General features: G+C 42.6%; 1 long non-coding RNA gene across 2 annotated transcripts; it reads right to left on the reverse strand.

Moving 5' to 3' along the window:
• Positions 1–314: 314 nt before the first annotated feature.
• LOC119007827 lies at positions 315–6,056 on the reverse strand. Of its 2 annotated transcripts, XR_005071240.1 has the most exons (4): positions 5,931–6,027; positions 1,179–1,244; positions 931–1,116; positions 315–546 (listed from the first exon to the last, which is right to left on the reverse strand). It is a non-coding gene; the product is annotated as an uncharacterized LOC119007827 (long non-coding RNA). The 2 variants fall into 2 exon arrangements; XR_005071239.1 differs by lacking the exon at positions 1,179–1,244 and having other exon boundaries at positions 5,931–6,056.
• Between the last annotated feature and the right edge of the window lie 20,801 nt (positions 6,057–26,857).

Here is a 26,857-nt window from a genome sequence, read left to right on the forward strand (position 1 = left end):
AGATAAATGAGTGACTTAAGTGCAGTGGAGTAGATAATCATCACTTCATTTGATAAAAATTGCATTTGTATGGGTGTAACAGTTCATTAGACACACAGATACAATGTATCTTTCCTGAGTTTTTGACTTTTGCTTTTGTGTTAGAGTTGAAGTTGTGTAGCAAGCGGTGGTGGGTTAGGTTATTATATAACCCTTATTTAATCACCAAAACGCCACTCTTGCTATTTCCCCCAGGGGAAATTATAACCTCTAACAGTGCAAATAACAGAAGGCATTCAATTTTGTCTCAAACAAAACAGGGGACGTGGTTCTGTTCAAAAATGGTGTTTTATTAAATATCAAAAATTGGTAAAATCCTGTCAGAGCTGAAGCTTTCCAGTGAAAAGGTGGCACAACAAGGGATGAGTGGGATCCCAGCGACGCATCACCCCAGTCACATGTGGACACTCAAACACACTACACAATGGTGAGCAATCAAGACTGAGGGTGCACGCCGGAAGGAGATGCCACCACCTGGATACACCAGCCCCACCGCCCTGGGCTCTTCTGGAATGGTCAGGGAACAACACATACAATTACAGCAGTTACACTCAACAAAACAAAAGGTGTTGTCAAGTGATGCAACTGAAAAAACAAACCACACAAAATGAATACCAGTTACATGAAAAAAAGAAAAAAAAAACACAACTTGCTTAAAATAAGAGAAAATAACACAAAAATATTATTATTGCGGAAGTTATTCATGGGCACTAAGGTCAAAGCCAAGCAACAACATTCTTGCACGCGAGTTAGCATAGCTGCCAAGCTCCCTAGTGACACTGTGACACACAGATCCCAGCTCACATTCTCTGTGATACATAATGGATACCCACCACAATAGCAAGAATAATAACTAGAAAGAATAATACTGTCACCATGTGGCCTTCATACCGATCGAGCAGAGTCTGTCAGCACACTTGAAAAGGGACAGGAGGGCATTCGGTGCTCAAACAGCTACATTAACGATCTAAAATGAAGCAGCTGATCACTACTCATGCAGGAAGGTTCACCGGCAGCAATCCACGAGTGGCTCACTTCAAAAGGAAGGGGATCTCCAACAGGGATATCTACAAAAATCTGCAAAAACGACAAATGTAACAACAGCAAAGAACACTAAACCAGAGTGCAACCAGTACTACCTGAGACAATTGCGATACCAAGGTCAACAGGAAATGAGGCGGACAGGAAACAAGGCAGACGGGAAGCTAGGTGAACAGGGAGAAAGGCAAAGTCATGCCTTCAGTATCAGAGCATGAGAGAGACTAGATGACATCTACCTACCTTTATATAATGTGCTTCAACAGTGATGGCTAATGAGAGCTGAGTAGTTGAGAACGCAAGTCAAATTGTTTAGAATGATAAAGAAATGAGGCAACTCAGTGCTTTAATGTAATTTCATGTATGTTTAAAATACATTAAGATTGCTTTTAAAATACATTAAAAACAAGTAGGAAGTATCAACATACAAAACATGAAAACAATTTAAGAAATAGAAAAATTAGCCAAAATAGAAAAGGTTTAAAAGAGACAAGACTAAAGAATAAAAGTCACAGAGCAGTTCAACACCTTGAAATTGCTTGAGTGAAAAGCAGTAGCACACAGAAAGGTCTTCAGCCTTGATTTAAAAGTGGTGAGAGTTGGCGAGGACACTTTTCTGGGAGTTTGTACCAGATATGTGGTGCATAATAACTGAAAGTGCTGAACAATACATGCCACCTTACAAACAGAGATGCAACATGTACAACTGTACATCATGGCCCACTTACACCATTCAGCTACAGTAGCAGTCCACATTATTAAATGTAATCAAAATAAAACCAGATTTACAAGACAAACATTTACAGTATACAGCATGTGTAACTGCCCTACAGAAACAATCACAAAGTCTAATATGCATGTTTGATGCTTTTGTGTCTCATCAATGACAGCAGATTCACTAATGTCAGGTTGGAAACTGAATTTACCTGTCAGATCACAGCCTAAAGTAAATCACAGCTTGAGTTTACCCCAAACTAGCCATTAGTTAGCCATTAGCCATCCAGGATCTTCTGCCTCCATCACCACCACCATCACCTCCCCAAACATTACTTCATCAAGATGGAATCTAACCGCCAAAGACTCTCTCATTCCCTCTGTACACATGGCAATAAATCTTCACGTTCACTCAAAAAACGACGTGTCTCTCCTGATTGAAATGCCTACATTTATGATTGTGAAAATGTGTACTAGACTTGGTCATGTTTGTCATGTTGCTTAATTTAATCCCCTAATCTAGAATAGTTTATTATTATTATTATTATTATTATTATTATTATTATTATTATTATTATTATTATTATTATTATTATTGTTATTGTTGTTGTTGTTGTTGTTGTTGTTGTTATTGTTGTCCATTTGGTATAATTAGGGTAATAATTGGGGCATAAATGACTTTATGTATTATCATTATGTAATAACTGTCAACTTATGATAATATCACAAGATGTGTTTATTGTGATGGAATTTCTTACATATCTTCAAATGTATCATACCTGTGAAAGCTGTACAACCTAGGCTAACATATAATGTCAAATGTATAAAGTCAAATTGACCATACTGAAAAAGATATTCAGTACTTGTCATTTAACACATTTTACTAATTAAAAACATATTGATCAAACATATTTCTGTTATGTAGAAACATTTATGTCCATTTTTAGAGGAAACCAAGAGGAAACGAAAATTGGAAAAGAGATCTCAGTAGTGTCTCATTCATTTCTGCTAGACAACTATGAGATCTGTGTGAGACCAAAGTGAGGCTGTGGCTGATTTATCCTGTTTCTCAATTGTTTCTCCTGAGAAACAGGTGCAGAAAATCTCAACTTGGGCTCCCTGTAAGTTTCAAAGGAGATCTCATCAAGCTCTCAATGAAGTTTCAGAATGTCTCCCCAGTGCTGGAAAGGAGCAAGGTTTAAGTGGTAAAGTCTCAAGTCTCACCTATTGCTCCTAAGTAATTTCAGGAGAAACAAATGAGAAATGTTTGAGACCAAAAAAAAACCACAACAAGACTGAAATGAGAACTCTCATTGAGCTCCTTTACAGCTCCATAGCCATAAAGGAGCAAGCTTTGAGCAGTAAAATGTTCCTCTGGGAAGGTGTTTCAGCACCTGCTGATTGCATTTTTCTTTCTTCTTCAAACTCATGATATTCTCGAAACTACAAAATACACCACAATCAATGGTCTCTGACTGTTTCTCTCAATCTCTCTCTGACAACTATCAGCCTGGATCATGTAACGATGTCATCATCACTGATGGTGGTGGCTGCCATGCAAGGTGTCGACCAGCGCATCAGAAGCAGTTTGGGGTTCAGTATCTTGCCCAAGGACACTTTGACATGCAGGCTGGGGAATTGAACCAGCGACCTTCCGATAACAAGACACTGGCTCTGCCCCTGAGTTCCCAAGTTCCAGTGACAAACACTTTCTATACCAGCGGATGATGGTCAGCCTGGGTAAAAGCGAGCTGATAAATTAGCTTGTAGAGTAGAAGGCGTTCTGAATAGTTAACCTACTGCTCCAGATGTCAGGTTTTTAGAAAAAAACATGTTTCCTGTTGTGCACTGTTTGCAAATTATGTTTTACCCCTGAGCAAACAGGAAATGTAAAGTTAACAATGGAGTGACTTTTGTTGTTAGCCTCTATTTATTAAGGGGAATAACTTGCAGCATTTTTTCAGTTGCTGTTTGAAAACACCATTTAAATTTGGGCTCCTCCCTCCTCCCCAACTCAACAGTAGAGAAAGAGAGAGAGTGTGTGTGTGTGTGTGTGTGTGTGTGTGTGTGTGTGTGTGTGTGTGTGTGTGTGTGTGTGCGTGTGTGTGTGTGTGTGGGTGAGTTCTCCGCACCACACAACCTGTCATATTATTTATTTTTTAATACAGCTGAAGTGCGCACTTCATTATGTGTGCTGTTTACCTCTCTGCCTTGTCTGTGTGTAGAGCTTGTTCCATCCCTGTTCAAACAGACGCACAGCCACACAGCTCTTTACATATCCATGACAGGCTGAGAGCACCGGAGAGAGACGGAGACAGTGATAGTACCTGGCGGCTATGTTTTTAAAGCGTCCAGACCCTGCACTGTTATTGACTGAGGGCAACACACCGCTGCCCAAAGGTTGATGCCCAGAAACATCCCAACCACAGCCAAAGGACTGGGAGGAAAAAAAAAAAGAAACTAGAGGCTGAGGGCAGAATCACTTTAGACAGCAGCGCTGCCACACACAGTGATGGCAGGGATGGATTTTTTTTTGTTTTGTTTTGTACGAGTCTATATTTTGTTTTATAAGAATATCCCGCATACTACACCTTTCAAACTTTGGTTTCCTTTGGACCAAGAAAAGTCATGTTTAGCATGAGCATCTGCTGCTAGAAGTTTCTGTTTGCACTGTAACTTGGATGTCTAATATCTCAGATGAATTCTGATTGATTGTCTTGATTTTACAGGATTTCTAAGCATATATGTTTTTCTGACGATCACTAAAACAGAACAGGTTGAGTTGATAATGGTAGCATGCGTATCACATCCTTTTTGTTGTTGAGGTGACTGAGTTATGACTGGAAAGCATCAATCACGTTCTAAAGTTTACAGGAATGTTTTTTTTAGGCAGAAAAGCGCTGACTGTGCAGTTGGGATGAAGTGCTTGTGCGCTGAGAAAAAAAGACCACACAGCTAATAACAAGTAGGGTGATAAAAGCACAACACTCTCTAGCAACAACGCTCACACAAATGGACTTTTCTGCTTCTGTTATGAGAGCTTCCATCTGATAAAGCTCAGGATAGGCAGAACAAGAGCAGAAAAAAGCCTCTCCTCCATTTCCTGGATTACCAGGGTGAAGGGTGACGAGTCCCGACCCATCTAATAAATGATTGCTTCCCTGAAAGGAAGCGGAGGAGATGACACCAGCGCCTTTTCTGAAAAGTTGAGAGATTTGACGCTTGCGCTCTGTGGAGAAGGTCCCTACTAGTGTAGCAGTGATATACTAGACAACAGTGTCCCTCCAACACTTTTCCTGTTTCAGCATGACACAGGGGCTTGCACAAAGCTTCACGCAGAAATGCTTCCCCAGTTTTTGTTGTGGATGTGTTTGCTGGGACCCCACGGAGCCCTGACCTCAACCCTCCAGCACCTTTGGGATTAGCTGGGATGCAACTGTGAGCCAGCGGCAGCATTTAGCTGTTAATCAAACAAGGATACATGACGCGTTTGTAATGTAAGTGTAAAATGTACATTCTTGTTTGGCTGTCCACATACTTTTGTCCTTGTTACATCAAACATGAAGACACAGTTTTGCTAATCAAGTTACTAACTGGAAAACACTGCACACATATCGCTGGAACAGGTGTAGTAAAGTGAGGCTTAAGGACAGTGTAAGTGGGCTGATTTGTGCAGAATGCAGCCAACCCTGCAGCCCAGTCACTGACAGGGAGGTGGACACGAGCAGGAGCTTTTTTCACTAACTACTTGTTCTGCAGATAAAACCCCTCGCCTGCACGGCTACTCTGTGGTCTTAACTCAACCTTGCATGAAGACTGCCTTTATCCGCTCTCCCCGGCACATCACCCTGTTCCCTCCCAGCACCCGTAACCTGCCCCCCCCCCAGATCCCCCGTTCCCCGCTGATTCTTCTTTTTTTTTTTTCCACCCGTAATTCGTATTTATGCAAAGCGGACCCACCAAATTAACACCGGGATCACTAAACTGAGCGCTACAGTTATGCTAATACACCATCCAAAACCTGGAGGCTTAATTTCATTTTTTCACTCCTCCTCCTCGGGATTTGTGCTCATACAACGGGCAGACTCGTTCACCTAATGAATCCGTTTAAAATCCAATAAAAGCCTTTCGCAGCTTACCCATAGCCTCCGTCGCCATCGAGCAGCACCATCAGGCAGTGCTGCGTTTGGGTGCCTGCACAGCACAAAACCCGTGAGGTCACAGGAGGACTCAAGAGTACACAATGCACTTACAGTCACCTGTTGTCTGATTTACCACGCCGCTGAAACACCTGGGCCCGGCGCACTCTCTAAAAAAGGCCCCGCCTCTCATGGGCGTGGCTCTCTCTCTGCTCAACTCATCACTTCTCCCTCCACCAGCGCATGTTGGTTTGTTTTCCAGCCATACAACGACCAATGCTTCCATTACATCTTGCACTTGTGCACATACACACATCCTCACCACTGATTTTACTGATCAAACACACCTTCTCTCATCCTCAGTTAATTTCATGGCGCACATTATGTTATTCTGTAAAATAAATGACTTATCTGTTTGCCCTCAGCAGCGTCTGCCTCATTTAAGCCATGGCTTTAGAGGCGGGTCGAGACTCTGAAGACGCGAGCTAAAGTTTATGTTCTGTTTTACTGTTGTCTATTACCTTTGGATCACCATCTAAAAACCATTAAAAACACATAAAACAGCCATACTATTGCACTACGTGACTTATTCCTTCAGCTTACTGAGTGCCATATTCTTCAGTAGTATAAACAAATGCTATAGAGATGATGCTTGTTTGTGGGCTGTGATGAAAGAAAGTGTCACCTAAGTAAAGGAATATGACAATAATTATTTTTTGTAAAAGCCTTACCCCGGGCAGAACATGAGTCAACATGGGAAGTAACAGCTTGTTTGCTAATAGTCTGATATAGTTTAATATATTGCACAGTGAGCACACATCTGGTACGTCACCGCGACCACGCTTGCGCTCGCCATCAACACCAGGGAATGTGTTGGCGAACGTATTGACATTAGTTCTCCGCTCGGTGGGCTCCGTAATCCATCCGTCACATATCACATCCCATAACACGACTACTCAGATCTTCGCCTCTGAACTTGTTTGTCCAAGCTCAACGAATGAGGTGAAAAAAGGATGAAAAAGCTATTTTGCTATTCAATCAGTGCCCCTGTTGTCTTTTGCATCTGACTGAACGAACCGCATTGTTTTGTCATTTTCCGGCATCTCTCTGCTGCTTTGCACAGGAAGCCTGAGGGTGTCAATATGCTTCCATGCAAGCGCTTGTCAGATCTGAAGCCCCCTTGCTCACATCTTTCTAATGTCAGAATGCTGCATGTGACATTTTTCTTTTTTTGTAACTTTCCAAGCAGACATTCTGACAAGCATGCCCACTTTACACACTGTGATTGGCCAGTTGTCTGGAGGTGGTCATTTAAGTGTGTGTGTGTGTGTGTGTGTGGGGGGGGGGGGGGGGGTTGTTATGTTCTCTATCTTCATTCTTCAAACGAGTACTTCAGTCACATTTCATGCGTTAGTGAGTGCTAACCAGGGTCTGTCTTGCCTTTGACAAGAGACTCACTGATAGACTGTCCACTTGAACAATCACTGTGTCTTTGTCTCCTTTATATTATGAGGCTTTTCACCTTTTCTCCTTTGAGTGTCCATTTTAGAAACAGGTGCATATGTAGAACCGTGTACAGATATTTGCCTTGGGTTCATTTCAAGCATGCCCAGCCTTATGCAACATTTTATTTATTTATTTATTTATTTATTTATTTATTTATTTATTTATTTATTTATTTAACTTTTAAAAAATCCCGACCAGCGGTCATAAGTTAGGATCATTTGTCGGTTACCATTTGGGCACGATCTCTTGATCTGCTGTTGTTAATTCTTCCCGTTGACATTAATGAAGATGTATACATAAGCAATAAGTACTACACATCATTTTCCTTTTGTTTGAATCTCAATGATTCCATGATGCTGCAAGATGGTGAAAATCAGCAGTGAGAGGATCGACAATGATACTGGGCTACCTCGGCAGTTTAATACGGCTGTCATTCTTAGCAGAATTGCGTTATTGAAGTTTGCAAATGTTGACCCAAAACCAAGGTACTTAAGAATATAATACTTGGTGCATGCAGAGCCAGCCGCTGGCCTATTGCTGCGTGGATCATGGCTCAACATACATGTTTAACACAAGGTCCAAATATTTCAGCTCTCGTAAGAAGGTACACAAGCTGCATTTCAAAAAAGGTTTTGTTGTGTGTCGCAACCGCAGACGTGGAAACGATCAGAGCATCTGCCAAACACTCCTGGCTTAAATCACAAAGAGCTGCCTGATGGACTCAGTCCTTTCCCCAAGTAAACAACATCTGCAGGCAGCAGCACCTTCTGTGGCCCTGGCCAGCTGGGGGCCTGGCAAAGTGAGGCTGGGAGGACTATGGCTCTGTTGATGTCAACCGGTCAGATAGAGCTCCGTCCTGACCAGCTGCAGAGCTGTGGAGCCAAAGCTGCCTACAGGTGCCTTTGTGAAATACCATTTGGTCATTTTGAACTCGCAGTCATTAGCTTTTGGATGTGCTCTAGTATTTCATAATGATGCCCTTTTTTAATGAATACAGCAAAAAAAGGCATTTTTCAAAACTCATATATGTTCATATTAGTGACACATTCATGCTGGGCTGGGGCAAAACTGCGTCAAAGCAAAAACAAGGGCACCTCTCTAACTGGGTGTAAGAAAAATTGAGTCAAAAACATTCCTGTTTGTATGCCCTAGCTGTATATGGGCCTCCAGTAACTCAGGAATCGGGGTCGGAGAAGGCTACTGGAGGGCAGAAGGTTGGTAAGTCTAGTTTATTTATCCCTGTGGGGAAACTTGTCTTTGAAATTTGACCCGTCCTAACTGTAACTGAGGAGTGGGCATCCAGTCTCTGGCGCCTGGGGACCAACTCCCACTCTGCCTTGGTCTAGGTTAAGGACAGTACACTTGAACAGGCCATGGAAACATTCCTAGGCATGGCAATGGGGTGAAAAGTACCCGAGGAGTGCCTGGGGTACCAGAATTATATTAATCACAAGTGTCTTCTGTTGGTTGTTTTGGTCCAAATTGGTATTGGGAAGGTCATTCCCTCTCCAAACAGCTGATAAGCAACATATAGAAAAAAAAAAAAAAAACACTCTCAAAGAGCACTTTGGTAGGTGTAGTTCAGTCAAATAATGTAGAAGAGAGACAGCTAGTGATTACACAGTCATCCTTTCAGCTGCTATTTGGCTCAACTTAATTTGGCCTGCATACAAAAATGCCATTCCAATGCCACCTTGCTCTGTAAATGTAACTCTTTATAGAATTAACCTTTAACTTTCCACTAATGACCGCTAGTTTAATTTATCTGTACCCTTGAATTGTTCTTTTGACATTGCCTGACACAAAACAGAAACTATGTGTGGAAGTCTACAACAACAACAAAGAAAAAAAAAAAAAAAAAGAATAATTTGCATTTTGAAAGCCTGCCTGCTGTCACTGGTGAGATTTTTTTCTCTTAAATGTCAGGCCTTATAGTCTCAAAGACTTTCCAGGAGTGGACCAATAGGACCAATAGTGGTTTGTTCTGTTCTGGCAAGAAGACGTTGTTGCTTCTAATAAGACAATCACACCACATTATTTAAATACAACTACAAACTATGAGATCAATGTAATATCTATAAGCCATACTATGAGATTATTTTTTTTGTGAAGATTGATCAAGTGGATTACCTGATTCGTCAACTTTACAATATGCCTATGCTTCCAAAAAGTGTCATGATCCTGTCCTCACTCTCTCTCACACTAATTCTGCTCTCACAAATCTGTGCAAATGTTGACTTGCTTCGGAGAAGCTCAAATTTGTTTTGTGCTCTCTCAATTCTTTTGACCTCAGTGTACTTCTACACTCCTTCAGCTCAACTCTTGTCAGCTAATGAAGATCACAGACAACTTGTAAACCAATACCTGGCAGTTCTTTTATTCTCTTTGAGTCTCCAGAGCTCCTTGTAATTTAAAATACTGTATAACAGCTGTAGATCTAGCGTAGTCAGTCCTTTAAACGCTTCAGCGATGGTGTGTGTAGGAGCCTGTGGTTCTGTCCATCAAACCCACTTATGCTCAAAAGTCCAATGAGAACGCATGAAACATAAATCAGCTCTCTAATGTTGTGCATCCATGTGGAGAATTGCACTGGAAGCATGTAAGGATTTCAAACTAACTTCGGAGGTGCTCATGTGCTGGGAGGAACAGTGAAACAAAAGACTACTGAGAAATGTAGTCATATCCGGACACAACATGGCATTCAGTATGCACAGTATTTTTATGGAAACCAATCCATCTAACTGGCAGTGACAGGTAACATACATGACTAAGCATCCACAATTTGACAGATAATTTCAACAGCACAACAATGGTGCTTTATTTGGGCAACACATTGTCCCTGACATTTGATTGACATTTGATCATTTTTGTTATTCTTTTAATGCTTTATCCAAAATTCTTACATATGCAACTTTAAGCAACTGCATTTCAATATGAAGTAGGTCCTTCCCACACAATACCAAAACACAATATCAATACAATTACTGTTCAACTGTTGAATATGACCTAACATGCTAACCTCTGCTGATATTTCTATTTCTTAACTTTCTGATGATAACTTTAGTTAATGTTTGAATATGTTACTACAATTGTAAAACATAGGAGCTTTAAATAACAATATTTCAACAACTTAACGATAATGTTACAGTCAAAGAGTACTTGAATCCTTCTACATCTATTTTATCAAGTGTTGAGTGTTCTCGTTGAGGATGAGTTCAGGAATCTCACAGCCTGGGGAAATAAGTATCTTCTGTATCCTTTGCCAGATGGCAGCAGGGTGAACAGACTGTGTCTGGGTGGGTGTTGTCTTTTAGTTTCCTTTGGGCTCTGTGCAGACGTCTCACTTCACTGATGTCACTGATGCTCTGTAGATGGTACCAGTGATGTTCTGGTGGTTTTAATCATCCACAGTAAAGCCTTCCTGTCCTGGGCCATGATGAACCATGCCAGTTTGTGAAGTTACCAGTCAGAATGCTTTCTATTGCTGCTCTCTAACTGTTGACCAGAATCTTGCTACGGTTTTTCGCTTTCCTAAGTTTCCATAGAGTAGAGCCTTTTAATGTGCTTCATTAACCAGGGTGGAGACATGTGATGGCCATCAGTGATGGTAACTCCAAGAAACCTAAAACAACAATCAACATCCAGCTGTTTGGTTTTGCTGATGTTGAGCAGTATATTGTTCTCTGTGCAGAGCTCTGCAAGATATGAGCCCTCATTGTTGTTTATATCAAGGCCACTGATGGTGATGTCATCCTCATACTTCACAATAGAGCTCTCCTGATGTCTGGGAGTGCAGTTATGGGTGTACAGAGTGAACAGCAGGGAGATGAGCACACAGCCATGTAGAGCTCCAGTGTTCTGAACTAACGTACAGTAGATATCATTGTCAATCTGAACTGTCTGGGATCTGCTTTTGAGGAAGTCCAGTATCTAGTTGCAGAGTGTTTTACTCAAGCCCATAGTGTCTAGTTTTCAAATAACCTTCTTGGGTGAGATTGTGTTAAATGCTGAGCTGAAGTCAACAAACAGTTGATGTAGCTGTTCTTATTCATGAGGTGTGTGAAGTCTGGGTGAAGGGCAGTAGATATGGCATCCTCTGTGGATCTGTTGGTTCTGAAAGTATACTGGTGAGGGTCCTGGCTGACTGGGATGTTGTCTTTGATGTGCTGGAGAACCAGTTTCTCAAACTACTTCATCAGGATGGGGTGAGAGCCATATGGCACAGACCTTTTAGGTACAAGAATGATGATGGCAGCATTGGGGCAGGAGCAAACAGTCTCCTGTGAGAATGTGACGTTAAAAATGTAGTAATAACATCAGCTAGCTGGTCGGCACATGTTTTTAGTACCAATATAATAAGTATATTATCTGGACCAACAGCCTCATGTGTATTCATTCTCAGCAGGAGTTTGCTCACATCTGCTGTGGTTACTGACAGTAACTGGTCTTCTGGAGGCAGAGTAGACTTCACAGCTGAGTCTTTATTGAGGAGATCAAAGTGAGCATGAAATGTGTTCAGCTCATCCTGTAGTGTGGCCTCACACATGAATGGGGCCCTCCAACTTTTGTAGCCTCTGACATTTTGAACCACTTGCCACCTATCTTTAGTACTGTTGCTGTTGAGGTCCCTCTCCAATCTCTGCTGATGTCTGCGCTTTGCCTTCTTGATGCCAGCTGTCAGTCTTGGTTTGGCGGTGATGTATGCTTCCTTGTCACTTCACTGAAAGGCAGCCTTTTTGGCTCTGAAAAGAGCCCCTCACATCTTCATTCAGCCTCCCAGTTGGGGAATGATATTAGTGAACACCACATCATTAACACATTTGCTAATATATGATATCACTAAAGATGTATGTTCCTCTTGGCTGATGTTGTTATCCTGAATGGTAGCATCTCTGAACATTTGTCAGTCTGTACACTCAAAACAGTCCTGTAGGGCTGCTGTAACTTCTTCAGCTGAACCAGTGTCAGCCAGAAGTGCTCGTCCGCGTTCAGAAAAGAATCTCTGATGGTTCAGCCTTACCCTCTCATCTGAGCCTCTCCAACTGCTACACGGCCCTGTTCGGCGACACTTTAGTCCACCCAGCTCACGCTGCCATGGCACCAGTTCATCCCATTCTGGACACCTCTCTAAAGGCAGTCCCTTCCGACATCGGCACTTTCCCACTGCTTGTAACTGACATGTTCGGGTAGCCTATTTCTCACAATCTATGACAAAGTGTAATACTTTTCCGCCTCTTTTCGTAATGTTGACCTGTTTCTGGGACTGTGCATAATGACGTCTACTGTTCTTTGCACCTCACAGAGGACTGGAGAAGAGAAAGAAATACTGAACAAATTTCAGCTCCACTGAGGAGAAGAATCCCTTTTTCTTACAGAAAGTTAGGGGAATACATTTTGTATAATTTGCCATGTCAGTATTTCTGTGAATCACAGGGGTCCCACTGCATCAATCATCATCAAGAGGCTGTTGGCCAGTGGCATGCACGGGCTCTCTACGGGGTAAACATTAAATGAATGAAAATGATGAATTTTACTTTATACTAGAGATTCATGCAATTTCATGCCAAAGAGGCAAATCTTCCGGCGTTTTCTACATAGTTTTTTGGAGAATAAAAGCAAATTATGCAAGAGAATTGTTGTTTCGTGTACTTATTTTAGTATATTCATTCTTTAAATGTCACCAGACAGTGGAAAGTAGTTTCTGGGAATAAAAAAAAGCATTTGGGGGGGGAGAGACCACCTCATGCCCCGCCATCATATTTAACGATAATTATAACAGTCAAACTCCATGTAAACAGACAGGGCAGGCAGGAGCGCAGCTGCCACCAACCTATGTGAAAACAAACATACAAATGAGCAGCAGCAGTTTGATGATGCAACTGCCAAGCAGTACACAGGCATCCAGTGTGCCCAGCCTGTTAGTGTCGCTCACAGTGAGGAGCCACCCGTGCTGCAGTGCCAGCCCGAGTGACGTTAGCAGCATTGCTGTCGCCACATTCAGGAGGATGCTTCAGCTCAAGATGATAACGAAGCTGCTAAGCAGCTGATTGAACCCCAATCAAGAATATTGTTTATTTATTTATTGACATATTAAATGAATTAAACAAGTGACATAAATGAATGAATGAATGAATGAATAAGTCAATTCATGTGTGTCAATAATTGCACAGATGACTCTGCAGTGGTGAAATCAAATTCTGCTTAGGGCCCCAAAAGGCTTGGGCCGGCACTGTTCTATATGATCATCATGTGTTTGTAGTGATGCTGTCCTGTCAGAAAAACTGCCCATTTTCAGCTTTGTGACAATATAATTTACAGCTTATTCAAGAGGAATTTGATCCTTACTTTATCGCAAACATTCATATTCAAAATCCGGGTTTGGAGAAAAATGGTTTTCACTGGACAGGAAGGTAAGGTACAATACCTGCCTCTGAGATGTAGTGGAAGGGAACAACGTGGTTGCACAAAATGGAATTAAATCAAATTTGTACCAAAGTAGTACTTCAGGAAATGTACGTAGTGAACTTATAGCACTGGGTACAGGCTTTCCACTGTCTTCATCTAATAAATAGTGTCCTATCTGGAACCTGCTGGTAAACTAAATTAAACTGCAACAACCAGTGACAGATATTCCATGCGAATGGACAATAAAGTACAAAGGTACCATACAGAGATCAAATTGACTATGAAATATGATTTTATAATGGATGCATTATGTTAAAAAAATGTTTTGTTGTGTTTTTTTGAGTGTTGTGTCAGCAATGGTGAAGAGAAGATTGACTCGAAGAGAAGATGTTACAAGTCTTAGTAAAGATTGAAAAAAAAACAGGGTGAAAAAGGATGTGGAGGGCCCCATGCCGAGGTCTGCGGCTACTGCATTTTTGCCTCCCAGCTTCCTACAATGTCCAGGAGAGCCTGCAATGCCTTTTGAAACATGGCTGAGAATGTTCGAAAACTACCTACGTGTGATTGATGAGGAAGGAGCCAAGTGACCAGATGCCCGCAAATGAGCTGTGTTGTTGCGGAACCGAAGCGCACAGAAAGTGAATGCCATTGCTGAGAGACGTAAGTTCCAGCAATGTGCCCACAGACATGATGAAACGATTGCAGAATATGTTTCCACACTACGCGAGATGCTGCCATTAAGTGAATTCGGAAATGCAGACAAAGATGTGCTATGAGATTAAATAGTGAAGAAAGCCTACAATGGACATATATGTGAAGGTTTGCTGCTGGAAGATTAAAATTACGATGTATAAGGCCTATTAAATTGCTAGTCAAGTTGGAATCGGCCGCAGGTAACGCACTCTGACACGGTGAGGTGGCTGTGCAGGAGATGAATATACTGCCAAAGAGGGAACAGAAAAAAAAAAAAATGCTTCAATACTGCAGATAACCAGAAAAGGTGTGAAACAAAATCAGCACATAGATGCAAATGCTCCAGATGTGAGTCAGATAAGGACCTGACATAATCCCACAAATGTCCTGCTACAAAAGAATATGTAAATCATGTATAAAGACTGGGCACTTTGCAAAAGTGTCGCTCTAGCCAAAAGCTTATTCCAGAGCTGATGGTGCTATTTCTGCAAAATGCTGCACCAGTAGAGAAGAAAATACTGTGCAATGTCGGATTAGGCACGCGGACTAATATGTAGCCATTTGAGATGACAGCCTAGTGGACACTGGATCCTCAGTCTCTCTGCTGCCTTCTCATGTTTATGATAACTCATTCAGTCACACACCTCTGGGCTAACTGGACATATATGCACTCCATGATGGATGTTATGTCCCAGCCTCCTTTTACATTATGGAGTCAGGTTCATTACTGCTGGGTTTAGACTTAACTGAAGCCCTGGTGATTGGTCATTGTTGGAAACAGTGTTATTTGAATCAGGTAGATAGGCAGGGAAATAGCAGTTCCACCTGCACCTACTGCTCCAGTCCCACTTCCTCCTATCATGGGTTACTATGTGCATAAAATCAAAGTGAAAGGTGATGTAAAACCAGTGTAACAGAAATTTAGGAGGTTGCCCATGTGTGTCAGAGAGGCTGTTTCTGCAGAATAAATGCGCCTACTAGATGCCAACATCATCAAGACAATGGTTGCATTTCTGTGGCTGTCCCTAATTGTCTTGACTCATCAGAAGAACTCACCTCGAATACCGCTGTATACAGACCTCAAAGAGCCCAACGATGCTGTAGTGACTGATTGCCATTGTCCACATAGAGGAGCTCTTTTCCAAGCTCAGAGTAGCAACCATGTTCTCAACCATCAATCTCACAAGTGCCTATCATCAGGTTCCTCCGTATGAAGACAGTATAGATCTGACAGCCTTCATAAGTGAGTTTGCTATGGGCATCAGTACACTCAGCATTTCAGAAGATGATGACTAGTGCTGGTGTTATGGTGCTACAAGGCCTGCCTGGAATTAAGGCATATTTTGGATGACATATTTGTGTACTCTGAAATATGCATGAATGCTGCATGCTACAGGCTAAAGGAGGCTGGACATTTCTCTGAATACAGAGAAATATTAATTCTACCAGGATAAGCTGACCTACCTGGGCCACACCGTAGGTAAAGAGGGTCTGCTGCCACAGGATGACCACATCGCTGCTATCAATGCTCCAGTACCCAGTGATGCGACATCTCTCAGGTCCTTACTTGGCCTGACAGCGTGGTATTCGGAGTCCATACAGAACTATGTCTCCATCGTTGAGGCAATGAGTTACGTGCTACTTGACACTGTAATCACATTGGACTACAGCTGCACAGAATTGTTTACAGCAAGCCAAACTACTAATTGCTGACAGTCCGGCACTTGCCCTCTTTCACTCTTCACTGCCTACATTAGCGTCCACAGATGCCTCAGACTATGACATCATTGGTGTCCTGACACAGGGCCATTCAGCCAACTCTGAAAGAAAGGTGGCTTGTGCTTCTCACTTTCTGAGTATGGCTAAGAGGAAATAAGCTTTGTCCTGCCATAGGCTCTTGGCTACAAAAGACATGGGTAGCGCTGGTGTGAGAATAGCCTGCTGGTTTGCCTGGCTACTCTGTTTTCGCTATGATATTGTCTGAAGGCCTGGCGCTACAGACTGCCTTTCCTGTTTGCCACTACCATATGATCAGGGCTGCTCCCCAGACATGGACACAGAGACAGTTGCTGCTGTCCCTACCCTCCAGTTAGCAGTTCCCATTTCTGACTAAACAGATGTTTGCTCTTCCTTCCCAGAGCTATGTAAGCTTTATACATACATAACTCATTGGTGACCTGCATCATCCAAAAGACTGCATGCCTTACTACCAGGTGAGGTATGAACTGTAAGTGCATGAATACTGGTGCCAGTAAAGCTACATTCACACATGGTACAACTAGTGCATGAAGGGCACCAAGGAATTGTGTGTACAAAACAGATATTCAGAGACTTGTATTGGTGGCCTAAGATGGATGCACTTGTACAGTCTGTCATTGCCACCTGTCTGACCTTCCAGCTGATTGACTGAAGACTGCAAGGACCGCCCCTGCACAAATGACACTGGTCCCTTTTACTGTAGCAAAAGCTTGCAGTGCACATCATTGGTCCATTTGAGACTGGTCCTGCTGACTGCACGTTAGGTATTACCTTGGTGAACTAATATTCACTGTGGCCAGAGGTGTGTTTTGCTCCACAGTGCACAACAGCTCCTGTGAGTCACTTCATGAGAGCAGTGTTTAGCCAGAGAGAAAATCCATGGCCGTGGTGACAGAGAATGGCCCACAGCTAACTGCAATCTACCACCCAGTTGGAAAAGGGGCTGTAAATAGGCTAAGGTGTTGAAATAAAACATCATTTCTGTAAAAAGAGAGATTCTTAAAGTCTAAAGACTTACACCACATGCAACCACAGGGCCATCACCAGACACGCCAAACCAAACTCTCTTATCATGCCAAATCTCACAGATGATCAGGATCATGAACTGAGACAGAGATGCAAAGAAACAGTTTGCACATTAAAACATTCACTCATGCAAAGTGACATGCTAAAACTCCTAAACCACAGCCAGGAAAGGATTGTGCATGTGAGAAAATTTCAATTCTACCCTGATTTAGCCATTCTTTTAGCGTGTGTTTGGGACCATTGTCCTGTTGGAACGTGACCTGACCAAATCTTCTGGATAATGATGTTAGGTTTTCCTGAAGAATTTAGAGATCATCCTCTATCTTCATTATAACGTTCGATAATTTTGTAATGCAAATATGGCACATATGTCTTGTTGTGAGGTTAACCGGACTTAAACAGACCAGAGCGCAGGGGCTTATACCAGTAGTTTGGATTAATGACTGACCCTGTTAGCCTTAAGCAGCAGTCCACTGCTGGAGATGGCCAGCTCTGAAGGAGACAGCCGTGACCAGAGCCTAGAGCTTCCAGCAGAATAAACACCCATGGCTCTGTCCACTATTAGTACAATCAACACTCCTGACTCCTCAAAACAGCATCAGTGTTATCACATTTTTTTCAAGATTCCCTGACCATTTTTGGAAAACACCTGAATACCTGACTTTGCCAGACCCTCAGCATGTCCTCATTTGAAAAACACCATATAGAAGAACTGTGAAAGTGGCTTATTATGACCCATTTTAGGGAGTGACCTCTTGATTTGCAGCAGCAAAGGAAGAAGAGTACAAAGAGTGACAAAGTCCTCATTAGACAGACATTGGGATGGATTGATGATTCAGACAGTCACAAAACTTTGACACAAGAGACTGCTATCCTTGGTGTAACCATGAGATGTTTTAAAGAGGTCATTCTATGCTTTTTTTTGGGCCTTTGCCTTAACTGTATTGTGTTATGTGGCATTTTTGTGCATGTAAAATATCTGTAAAGTAAAAAAGGCCAATGTTCACACCACAGGGAGTTACTGTCTCTCACAGAAAACTCTGCTCATGCACTGCCTGAAAACGTCTGATGTGGAGTTGGACCTTTACTTTTGTAACCTTATGTGTGTCACTGTGTAACAGGCTTCATTATCTGTCACTGACTTCCAGTCAGTCAGCAGACATACAGTTGCCACTGCTGTGGCGGTATTATTTTAGATCACACTGCCCCCTACTCTGCCTCTGATTGGTTACATCTTGCCCTTCAAGTAGACACACGAAGCCCTGGAAGTCCCTGGCAGTCGACCTGTTCAGTCGTTTAGGTGTAAGGATGTGTTGAAAACCATTCCTGAAACAGCACAAAGCCAGGCAAGCCCTCTTTAGGTGGGTCAGCAGCTTCATTAGGAGAGGGTTGGCCAGGTTTCAATGCCAGTTTGTACATGGCTGTAACACTAATTTAGACTCAATATAGACCTGACAGGTGGCTCACATCACCATACCCCAAAATGACGCCTACATTATTTAGCTCAGCCCATTCCGTTGCCTCTGTAAGTTGGCCTGTTTAGCTTTCCCCTCGCCTTCTCTCTCGCTTTCATTAATGTTGGCTCTCTGCCCCTCACACCTCTCCCTCACCCCCTGCTCTCTCTCTCTCTCCCTCCTCTGCCGGCTTGGCCCCTTGTGAACTGTGTGCAAATATAGATTAGTTTAGAAATTCATTAGCCCAGTCGTTATCTGTCATTGGCGTGCGCCACACCATAACAAGCCCCAAGGGGGGGTGGAGAGAGAGAGAGAGGGTTCGGTGGGAACAAGCTCGCATTGGTGGCGAGATAAGCAATGAGTTCCTCTTTTTTCACTGTGTCAAAGGGAAAGAAAGGCAGAGGAAGAAAGTTAATAAAAAAAAAAAAACGAGCGACGGAGGGAGAGATAGAGAGAAAAAGATAAAAATAGAGGGAGATAGGAGGGGGAAGGGAAGGGATGGTGTGTAGGGTTGGGGGATGTTGAGGTTAGGGAAACAGCAGGAGACGCCAGCAGCATTTTTACCATCTGTTTATGCTCTACAGATTTCACACACATAGTACACACACATACCGAGGACAACATTTCCCAACATGCTACAGTGTCGGGGGCCAGACTGTGCCAACAGGCCAGCTGTTCCTTCATTCCCTCATTGATATGTTTGGTTATGTGTTACTTATGTGAATGTGTGTGTGTGTGTGTGTGTGTGTGTGTGTGTGTGTGTGTGTGTGTGTGTGTGTGCGTGTGTGTGTATGTATGAAAGAGAGCGGATCTCTTGCGGATGTCATGAAAAAGATAAAGCACTTGAGTCAAGCTCTATTCTTTTACTGTGATTTCATCAGTGTTTGATCCTCACTTGTTATGTCTGCATGACTGCCTCTTCGCACATGCATTCTGAGAAATCAACAGCACTGTGTGAATGCATACAGTATGTGTCAGTGTGAGTGCGTGTAAGGGTTTGGATTAACCTGACGTCTTCAATGAAAGACAAGCCGAGACAGACGTGAATGCTGCGCCGCCAAACAGATCAACAAATTCTGTCTGTGGTCCAGCAACAACGTTTCCCTTTTCCTCTCATCGCTCAGCAGCAGTAAGGAATCACGGTTCGCTTCTGAAGCAGCTGAAATGCAGTAACTGCTTTAATGCAAATGTTTGAGCACAAAGCATTCAGTCGGAGAAAACACAATGTGCATTAATATTTCATAATCACACAGCAGAGTATCTTAGAGACTTGTGCACAACATCAAGGTATTCAAAGCTCCATCCCCAATTATGTAACATCGAGATGGTTGGTCCATGTTTGTGGTTTATTTATTTATTTATTTATTTATTTATTTTATTTTTTTTGTGTTCATTCTGTGGTTTAGAGGTAATTAATCATCTAAATATTTTGTTTGGTATTTTTTTTTTCTTGGTCCGCTGGACTCTAAGGGTTGTGAGCAAACTCTTAATTGGGCCTCAAGGAGAAGAGAAAAAAAAAAAAAAAAAAAAATTTTTTTGTACTTATATGGCACCAACTTAGCTGTTTACAGAGGCATCATTTTAAAAGGAGTTATTAAGTTGCAAAGTGCTTCATCACTAGTTTTCACAGCCAGCACAGTGCAATCACTTGGATTCACTTAAATTCATTAAGCAATCAAGGAGGTAAATTAGTTTGTATGTTATACATCCGAGTAAAACCTGCATGTGTGGCAGACTAATAAGCACAATGTGACTTTTGTTGTAGGCTTGTAGCAGGATCAAATGTATTTGCACAGCATACTGTATATTTAATGTTGTGGTGGAGACAAACAGGAGGAATGAATAAGAGAGCAGATGATGCTCAATTAAAGTTGTTTACCACATTAGAATCGTGTGAGTTCATGGTGTGCGTCTGATTCTGCTTATAAATGGAACAGACTGTGCTGCACTTTCAAATTGCTTCTTTAAGATTAATTAATTCCTGCTTCCCCTCAACAGCTTCAACCAATAGTCCCTCAAATTGTCTGTAATGCTTGTGATTACTTTTTAATGTATGACCCTGTATTTTTCTGCCTGCTTGTATTATGCCTTGTTTATTTATTCATGAATTAGTGTGGTCTGTTATTGAGTCAGTCAACGCTCCTCCTGTTCCTGATCGGCCAACGCCTTGTCTCGCCGAATTTTCAGCCCGGTGTGTCACTTGCGCCTGGTTCTCTGCCATCAGTGCAGCTGATACCTGTCCCAGATGTTAGTCTTTACCATGCCCAGCTGCTGGCCTTCAGTCTTGCTGCCCTCTTGCCAGCCTCCAGTTCTACAGCCCCGTTGCCAGTCCCATGCTCTGGTCTCAAGCTGTCAGTCGCGCCACCCTCCTCCCGTACTCTGGTCTGGATTTCCAAGTATGTTGGTGGACTGCTGATGGGTCCAGCCTTCACCACCAGCCTCTAGCCTGACCTCTCGAGCAGTTAGGTCCATCTGCTCAGCCTCGTAGTCATTCTCCTGACCAGCTTTGCCACTCTGTTCATCCTCCAAATCTGCTTCGCCCATTCCACCAGCATCTAGGCCGTCTACTGGATTTAAAGAAAATCCAATTTAGATAACAGAAAAGTAAATAATGTCCATATTTCCAAAAAAATATCTACCAAAAATGCAGATATGTTATATGTAGGTGGACAACACTGACTAATGCAACTGTTCAAATGAATAATACTGAAGACAAAAGTCCAAATGTTGAAGTGAGTGTCAAATGAATCCATCTTCAGAGTCTCAAGGATCTCCAGAAACTCTGTTTTGGCGTGGCTGTGTATGTGATACGCATTCCCTCTAATGTAACCTGTCTTTGGGGCCTTTCTGAAGAGGTATGGTGCACGATGTGAAGGAAGATAGCGAGTGCAGGCTGTAGCAGATTTATAATTCTGATTAAAAGAAGTGATTTCCCCCTCTGTTCCATCCCTCCTCCTGTGGGTGATGCGCAGCAGATGATATACCCTACAAGAAAGAAATCACTGAAAGCCTTCACATGGGTGCCAGAGGAGATTTGTGACTTTGGATTCAACCTTCCCAACAGTGGAAAGCCGGGCTAACTATTTCACCCAGCATCCCCTCAACCTGGTAGCATCCCCACCCCATCCCCGTCCTCCACAGATACCATCTCCACATTATCGCGAAGGCTAAAGAAAACATCTTTCATGTTTTATAAAGCAAGAGAGCCAACAGGAAATGAAAGAGTCCCGGCCTGGAAGACAAATAAAGAGAACGAGGGAGAAAAATCAACGGTGGAGAGGGGAATCCACTCTTCATCCCTCAGAGCCACAGGGCCACAGCTCTGCAGAGAGACACATTTCTGGCTCATGTGTGTGTATCATAGCTGCAGGGGCCGAACGAAACTCAGCGGCGTCAATATGAGGAGATGTTTTTTTCTTTCCCTGTCCAACTCTGTCTACTTATAAATGTTGTCATCCTTCTTAGGGCAAAAGATTAAAAGAGGGCTTTTGGGCCAAGCACTGGAGCTCATTTGTAATGTTGTAGAGGAGAAGTGCCTGCAGCCTGACTGTACACCCACACACACACACACACACACTCACATACAGGAATGGGGGCTGGTGGAGATTGAGAGGAAAGAAAGAGAAAGCAAAAGGAGTTGAAAATGTGTAAGGAAATTCTCACTCTGGCAGATTTACTTATTGACTCCAGCCTGTGTCAGCAGAGTTTTTTGTATGTTTACCGAGATCATAACTCTGACTTTCCTTTGACCATCAATATCATTGGATATGCTGCTCAGGCTTATTTAAGAGCCTTTGTAAATCTTTTTCATCAAATTCTCCTCTTTCGCTGTTCTTGATGCCGCGGAGAGGTTTCTGGATCTTTTAAAATGCTTGTTTATCTGTTCATGCACCGTTATTGCTTCCGACTGATTCAGACGCTCTGCTTGGCATTTGTGTGTGTGTGTGTGTGTGTGTGTGTGTGTGTGTGCGTGCGTGCGGGTGGGCGGGAGTGTGTGTGCATCTGTGAACTAAGTCCTGCCTGCAGATACGTTGGAGGGGAAAGCATGTCGATGGCGCATTAGAGTAAACACAAGGTAAACAGTGTCAGTCGGCAGCCACTCTTGCTCTCATTACAGTTAGACGTTATTATCACAGGTTCTCTACACATGCCTGGGCTTCATTTAATAAGGAGGATGGCACATTTGTAATGAAAAATGCATCAAAGCCGCAGGGCTGCCAAGTTTCACTAAAAGTTTGGAGTGAGACTTTGGTGGGAAGGAGAAAAAAAAATGGAGCCGTTTGAAGCCAGATTTAGAGTAATATTTCATTTTAAATTAACATCAGGATGAGACTGTTGTGATGTCGTTATTTTGTCTTAACCATCAGTAATTGCTCATTTTCTCACTCACTTCCATGATGGCTACTCTCCCTGTTGGCCTCTGCGTGCCCTCTGCCTCGCTGTCTTCCCTCTGAATAAACCAGTGAACATTATCAGTAGATTAGTGACTAGAAAGATGTTCGCATGTTCTAGCAGTGTAGCGTGTGACCCACAGTGCCACAAACAGCTACTGTCCTGTAAATCTCCTTAGCTCATGATATCAATTAACTCACAAGCAAATGAGTGGTTTCTGTTTTTGAACAACCCAGTCTGACACTCTACACTACCCTTTACTTTAAAAATGTTCATTTTGTTTGGAAATATACCAGTTTGGAGTGACGAGCTGCAGATGTATGTCAGTGGTTTTGAAATCCCATCAATAGGCCTTTTCACTCCTGTCATGTCTGTTTCATTAAAGTCAATGGACGTCTTGTTTTTACATTTGTTAACAATATCTTTCATTTCTTTGTCTTCCACTGCTTTCAGAAACACAGATCTGGGATTCCTCTCTATAGGTTATCATACCATCTTTCAGATTTCAGTCATCGGCGCATCAGTGTGGTCCAACACTCACTTGAAAATGCATTCAAGCTATTTAACGTATCATCTATATTACTGCCTGCACCACAACCTGGGATCATGAGAGGAGTCATTTTTCTCCATTTTCAAAGCAGAGGCCAATATGGAAATACATTTTTCATAACTGCATGTAGCCTTCTATCTGTGTTCTAGTTGACATGTTAACACTTGAATAATGGTTCAATTATGTCATATTGAAAGAAATAAAAAATGTAATAACTCACAATACTGTTGCCATTATTTTTGGGTTCACTTGTATTGGTTATGATAGCTAATATTTGTCATATCAATTTGGGTGGATTTTCAACCACAATTGGGCTGAAAAGCATCAGACCAGTCTGGCATTACTGCTTCAACGTGGTTTGCACAACCAGAAGTACTTCATCCAACCACACTTACCATATCTGTCTGCTAAATTTACATGTCCGGTTACCATGTAAATGTACAATCTGAGCATAATACATTTTTATAACACATTAGCACTTACACTTTCATTTTCAGTTTTACTTTCCAAACATGCCGTAGCTCCCGTGGCTTCCTGCATATACATGTGTCTGTGGGTGTGTTCGTATGTCCCAGTATAAGACTGTGAAAGTGTGTGTGCATCGGTGTATGGCGGAGAGAGAGAGAGAGGAGGGTCATGCTGGTTTCAGCATATCCCTGGGGGGATCCAGTCAAAGGACCAGGCCTGTTGAGTTGCAGCAGCCTTCGCTTTAGCTCCCTGGATCTGAATAATTCACCCAACATCATTCCATCCTTTTGACTTCCCTGGCAAGAAGCAAGCAGAGAGAAAACTGAAAAAGACAGCATAGAGACAGAGGGCAAAAGCAGAGAAGAGATTTCAGATCTAGCGGATTAGTAGCGCTCGGGACTTTCATGTCTTTGAGCCTATTCACAACCAGCTAACTTGTCCCTGGCTGGACAGCTATCTCTGGGCAGCATCTGTGAGGGTAAAAGTACCAATCACCACTGAGCTTTAAAAAGGAGGGGGTGGGAAGAGAAGGGGTGGCGGGATAGAAAAAAGGAAAGGGAGATGTTTGTCTAATCCCTCTTGCCAAACCAAACCAAAAAAATCGGTCATCAGAAATAAATACCAGGGCATCCACTCAGTTCCAAGCGTCGATATGGTGGCCTTAATCTTTCTTAATGTGGTCTAATAGTGCTTGCTGAGTGGTTTGCTGTCTGGAATTGGGCCCTGCTGGCTCAATGATAAAGCATGACATACTGGAGAGGAGTTGAGGAGTAAAGTTAACCCAATTACTGAGCTGTCGTTCTTACATAACATAGCAGCTTCTTCAATTAGAAATCCCTTTTAGTCATTAAGTCTGCCACACAGTGATTCGAATTTGAGCTGAGAAGAGCCCAGAGCTTTGCAGGTAACAATTAGAATGGGACGGCTGTAGCTCAGGAGGTTGAGTTGTCCAGTAATCTGAAAGATGCTGGTTCGAATCCCCGGCTGCCCCAGCTGCACGTCGGAGTATCCTTGAGTCCCAAATTGCTTCTGATGAGCAGGTCGGCGCCTTGCATGGCAGCCTCTGCCATCATCATATGAACGTGTGTGTGTGTGTGTGTGTGTGTGTGTGTGAACTGGTGAACGTGACAAGTGTTGTAAAGTGCACTGAGCGGTCAGCAGACTGGAAAAAGCGCTATGCAGTCCATTTACCATTTAAAATGCATTACAGTAAATACTGCAGAGGAACAGACATGTCTTTCTCTGTTCTCTCATAATGATCTGACATCACCGTATGTGCAGCTGAAATGTTGGTTTTGTCTTAATGGGAACCCCTTAAGTGTTACTTGTCATCCTGGTTAACATCAAGGGCAGGGCAATCAAGTTAGCTTGCACTCCTGAATGGGGAACCAGATCAGCTGTGGTCGCCCCGGGGGGAGCGGGCCAGCACGATGATGGTGTGTTACACCAATATCGTCCCTCCCTTTTGACCTGTGGGATGTTTGATCGGCTAACTGCAAGGATGCTCGCCAGCAAAGGCGCAGCTTCAGGTACTGGCAGGGTTCCAGGGATGTAAATAGAGACACACACACAAACATATACACTGGGGCATTGGATGGAGACAAGTGGAGAAGGCCTTTCCTCTGTCCACTGTCCCCATGGAGTGTGTGGTTTGCTAGAAAAATAACTGATTTGGTCATTTGCATCAAAAGTGGCAGTGGTGGTGTTATATAGAATGTAAAACAAACATTCACATCTGCTGCATTACTTGCATACAGTCGGTATGTGCATCCAAAAGTTTCCCGAGGAGTTCACTGGGAAGGTTACTGCGGCAATGATAACAAACGACCATATTAACCGAAGCTCCGGCTTAAAAAAGTGTTAGCTAAGTGGGCTAAGCAAGAATAATAACGTCACTAAGCTTGAGTTTAATGATGGAATGATATGCTGTACCAACTGCTTAGAAAGACGGTCCTGTAAGCATGGAAAGGAATAAGGCAGATAGAATTCTCTGTTTCGAAGTGATATAAAAAATGTTGGATGTTTGCCCTGTCATTTCTTTGTAATTCAACAATCACATCTTTTAAAGTCATCTGAAGACTGAAGGGGAAACAGAGAGAGTAAGTATAATACAGGAACTAGGAAAGGAAGGAGGTTTTGTTGAAAAGGAGCAGGGGAGGAAATACATCAGCATGGGAGACAGGATCAGAGATGGAGAGAACATGTATACATTTTGAAAGATTCAGGAAGAGAGGATTCGAGGGGTGGAAGAAGGAAAGGGAAAAAAAAAAGATGGCTAAATGATAAGAGGGGAAGGATAATTGGAAGGGATGGAAGAAATACTGTTGGGAGGGAAAAAAGATTTGATAGAGAGATGCAGTTTGCTTCATTATTAGTTAAAAGTCACTCCATGCTGGGATTAAAAACACAACACGGAAGCAGGCTAAGCCTTCAGCTGAAAAGGCATTAAAGGATATGAGCTGGTATACATGACATAAGGCCTTAAAAGCAGATGCATCACATGGTTGAAAGTTGTGGAGGGGGATGGTAGTGTACATGGGCATGTGTTGTTTATTAGACAGCTGTGTTGTAATAAGCCCCACATCGCGTCTCTACTGTAGATGACATCGCCCAGACAAAGTGCCATCTGTACAAGCTGGGGAGTAAGTGAATCATAAACCAGCATTCAGGACTGG

This window comes from Acanthopagrus latus, chromosome 18 (assembly GCF_904848185.1).
Source record: "Acanthopagrus latus isolate v.2019 chromosome 18, fAcaLat1.1, whole genome shotgun sequence".
Lineage (NCBI taxonomy): Eukaryota > Metazoa > Chordata > Actinopteri > Spariformes > Sparidae > Acanthopagrus > Acanthopagrus latus.